Raw genomic sequence first — 4,626 nt, forward strand, 5'->3', positions numbered from 1 at the left:
TTTTTTTATTAGGCACTGGACTTGTGACTGCTGTCTCTGGTGGCTTAGGTCACGATTTGACCCATATGCTGGAACACAGAGTTTGGTGGACACCAATAGTAGGTGAGCAATTCCCTACATGACATTTTCTAACTGTACCAGTCAACATTTCCCATGAATCTGGGGGAGAGACCCAAAAGCTCACACAGACCTATAAGCTATTCTATGACAGATTTAAAGCCTGGAATATGTCTTTCTGTAAAATATACTTACCCCTTGCTATACTTAGGCATGTTCTCAGAACGATCAGTCTGGATTAGCTCTTAAAATAAAATTAAAGTCACAGCAGCAGCCATAACAGGGTTGTCACCAGCAGGACCGAGACTTGGTGCATGCTGTGGGGAACAGCTGGTTCATTTCAGAGAAATGAATAGCCAGCTATTGTCCTTGCACCTGGCTGGTACCGGCTCCCACAGCCGGAGATGATAAACAGGGCAACCACAAAATGACTGGTGTATTTTTCTGGAAAGGAATGAATTAAGTAATAATTGTGGCAGAAGTGTATGATGTGTAGGAATTATGTACAAAGCAGGTGTCATGAACATGATCTTCCACTTTCCCCCATCATTGAAAGCTTTTTAGCTCTCTTGTCTTAGGAACAGAAAAACACTGGGGAGAAGGTCTTTTCACAACGTGTTAAAAAGGGGAATTGCCAGACCAGGAAATGCAAATGAGTCTTCCGGAACACTGGACAAGACTCTAATCCTCCTTATTCTTTGCGAGTGCAGTGGAGATTTTGATTGTTGCTTTTGTTAGCTAAATGCAACTGAGATATGATTTGTACAGGAAGCCCATCTGTTTGTAAGAATGAGGGTGACTGGAGAACAGCAAGGCTGAGCTCAGCCTCCCCTGCTGCTTAGAGCGGAGGGCATACGCAACTGTTCCAAACATCTTCACACATGGAATATGGAATAATTGACTGTTATTACCTGGTGAATGGGAAGGGACAGGTAAGCCTGCTGCACTGGCTGTGCTCAGGAGGCTGGAGAAACAAACCTTGTCCCTGTGCTTGCAGCCACAGCTGCCCTGGTCCCATAACAAGGCAGTAAGGTCTGGGGCAATGGGACTGGGTTTCAGCACAAGGTGAACATCATGCTCATGCTTTGCTCTGGAGTCAGGGCCTTCACCTTTGATCATTAGCGCTCAAACTTCCTTGAGCACAAGGAACTGCATGCAGCACCACTTTCCTTAATTTCACATACAGCTCTGCAGCGCTTTGCAGCTTCCCTACCACAGATGTCTAAACCAATCTTCCCATTCAATTGAGTAATAGCAATTAGTAATAGCAGATCTCATCTCCTGAGATCTCATTATAAATCCCCAAACCCAGGCGTTTACACATAATTAGTGACAACAGAAGAGACCGATCCCCTGCCTGTCGCTCATCCCAGGGATGGCAAGCATATCCCCCCCTGTATTTTTGGAAGCTCAATCTAGTTTATCAAAAGTAAACACTACAGAAGTGAAATAAAGACTGGTCCATCCCTTCTCCTTCAACAACTGTTGCTATACCACCTTCCTACAGATGCGGAGAAAACTTGCCTGTGTGGCTTGGAGCTTTTGCAGAAAATAGCATCCATTATTCAAAGGATGAGTAACAGCTCACACATTACATGTTGTGTTTCCTTTTTTTTTTTTTTTGTTAAGAAATGCTTGGAAGAAAGGCTAGCAACTTCTTTGCAGTGAATACCCATGGAGAACCAGAAAAATTCCCAGGTTATGGATAATTTTGTGTTTTGCAGCTTCCCAAAACCCAGGTTTTCTTCACAGACACATGGCATTCCCTTGGAAAATCTGTGCCCTCCCTGTCATCTCAGCTATAACTATGTGAAATTGATATAATTTTCTTTAACTTCATCATCTACCAACTTCTGAATAGCAGCAGTGAAGGTAACAAATGCCACCAATTTTCCCTCAGTAGCTGCAAAATCTGTGAATGTGCTGCTCTGGAACCAAAGCTCCCAGGACTTGAAAAATGCTTGGGGCTTTGCAAGAGTCTGCATTCAGCCAGTTGTCACAAATAATTTTTGAGAAGCTCACATTTTCTGATTAACCCACTTTTCCCTGGCAAACTTCACTGACCAACTGTGACGGTAACAGCCTGTCTACCATTATTTCACATTAGGGACAGAGGAAGATGCTTCAGGAAATCCAGCTTTTATTGTCTTAAAAGCTGGAAGGATTCACATAACACTACTCAGGAAAAATTATAAGCGACTTCTAGGACAAAGACTCGTTACAGTCAGTGGGTCGAAGAACCAAAGTCACTTCATCTCTTGCTTTCAGAGTTTCAGCCAAAGCCATTGAGGAGAGGGAAGCTGCAGTACAGATGTTCCCAGGCACTCAGCTAGGGGCTTTACTAAGAGAGGATAGGAGGTGAAAGACCACTGTGGCATCAGTGGAAAGCACAGGTGAGAGCCACAGAGAGAGAGGATGAGAGATTTATCTCTCTTCAGAATGGGTATTTTTGAAAGACAACTAACCGGAGCCCAGGTGTGAGTTTTTAGTCATCTTAAGAAGCTGGGTGAGCTGTAACCTGTTATCTGGAGAGGTGATGGTAATAGCTAGCAATAAAATAAACCAGTCAAAGTACTCCATTTTGTCTCCCACAAAGGATGTTTTATTTTTGTTTCTTGGTTATGGGTAGTTCTATTTGATCAGCTTGAACCTGGACTGGAATGAATGTTTCACAGTTGTGGAGAACTGCAGAGGTCTGAGTTTGAGTTTTCACTATTTTCATCTAATTCATTCTTTTTAAACTTAGGCTTACATAAAAAGACCTACATAGAAAGTTCGTAATACAGGTTATTTGTATTAAATATTTCTGACAGGAAGATCCCAAAATGATTCACAACATCTTCCCATTAGCTTTCTCTCACACTTTTTGACAGCTGTGGAGTGAAATACATCTCCCTCTGTCAGTAATTTAAGTAAAATGGCACGATTTTATCTACTCCCATTTCTTGTCAATTGAGTCTCTTTTCAGAGTATGTCCCGGATTTCAATTGTCTAGTCTATAGCTACTAAGAAAGTCTTGTTTGTTCCTATACCATCGTGCTGATCAGGTGCAGTAATTTTTTTCTGTTATTGATATTTTCAAGCTCATTTTTTAACCTCAAAGGAGATTACACCAAGAATGAAATACTGGCCAATACCTGTAAATCCAAAATATATTGCTTAGGGGAATTTTTCTTCTCTGTAGAAAACAGACTTAGTACATTTTCTCAAAGTCTCTTGATCCTTTATATGTGCAGTTCTTTTGAAGTACAAAAACGTGATGCTGTTTACATTACTACAGATGGGTGTTAAGGTGCCTTTTATGTTCTAAATCAAAATTCAGTGAGATTTAACAATTTGTGAACTGCTGTAAATCAAGTATGCTAAGGTCAGCTTTCTGACTCTGTTGTTAGCTCTTTGTATAGGGAAAGGAATAATATATAAAAATTACAAATAAATAAGAATAAAAGGCTGTGAAAGGTGACATGTTTGCTAGTATCTTCCTTGTTTATTTAAGGAAATCGTATGTATTCTGATAAAGGAACTCCTAAGAAAGTATGATAAATGGAAAAGATCTAAGTGCGAACAGAAATCTGGTTAAGTTTTCCAAAATTTGTGTGAATGATGTAACTACTTACCTGACTTCTAAAATAACTAATTTCAGAGTGAACTTGTCAAATTATCTGTGTAGTATATATAGAAAGAAAAAGAGATACTTATTTTTGAGTTACGAAAGCTTCTGCAAAGGATTGAATTGTGAAGAGAGAATTTGCAGGACCAGTTGGTGTGGACTTGCTGCATTTGTCAGGAAGATGCATCTCCAGGACAAGTCCTGGCTGATGATGTGCAGTAAGGACTTGCTTTCATGGGACACAGAAGGGGAAGGCCTTTGTGGAGAGGCTGGTGGAGACCCCTCATGTTTAGGGATCATTACCCCACAACCAACCATGGGTCTATGTAGAACATGTACCAGGGAACTGTGCCAGTCTGACCAGGCCAGGGAAATCAGGCAGCATACATGGTAGCATTGGTACTTGCCACACTTATGGAAGACTTTTTTCACCCCCAGAACATTACAGCAGATCTCCATGACTGCTGAAACTGTCATGAATTACTTGATCTCTGCACTTGATTTCTATGATCTCATCCTGAGAAGGTCTTGCTTACGCATGGCACAACCCTTGCAAGAGCGTAAAGACTGAACATCACTAAGATTTGACCTTCCAAACCAGGAAGCTTACATTTTGCAAAACTGATTTTTGAGATGTTACAGTCCCTTATCCAGCCATGGAAGTGCTCTTCTGATTCATGGTAAGGAGCTGCTGTCTTGGCTCAAACTGACACATTTGGGCAATTTAGTGCCAAATTTAGTCTGACATACTGCACGTACTCTGGACATGAGACTCAGGCCTCTATTTTACATCCATGGGGTTTTCACTGTTTTATTGGAATTTGCAGACTTGAAAAGTTTTCCTTGGAGGTCTGCTGCTGTTACTGCAGGCAAGCACCTTTACTTGCCAGCGAGCAAGATAGTGGAAGGGATCCTTTTTTCTTTTTTTCTCCTGTGTAAACCTAAAGAAGGGCAAAATC

This window comes from Empidonax traillii, unplaced genomic scaffold (assembly GCF_003031625.1).
Source record: "Empidonax traillii isolate 1590-97213 ecotype Southwest subspecies unplaced genomic scaffold, ASM303162v1 scaffold229:size1690559, whole genome shotgun sequence".
In the NCBI taxonomy this organism is placed as follows: domain Eukaryota; kingdom Metazoa; phylum Chordata; class Aves; order Passeriformes; family Tyrannidae; genus Empidonax; species Empidonax traillii.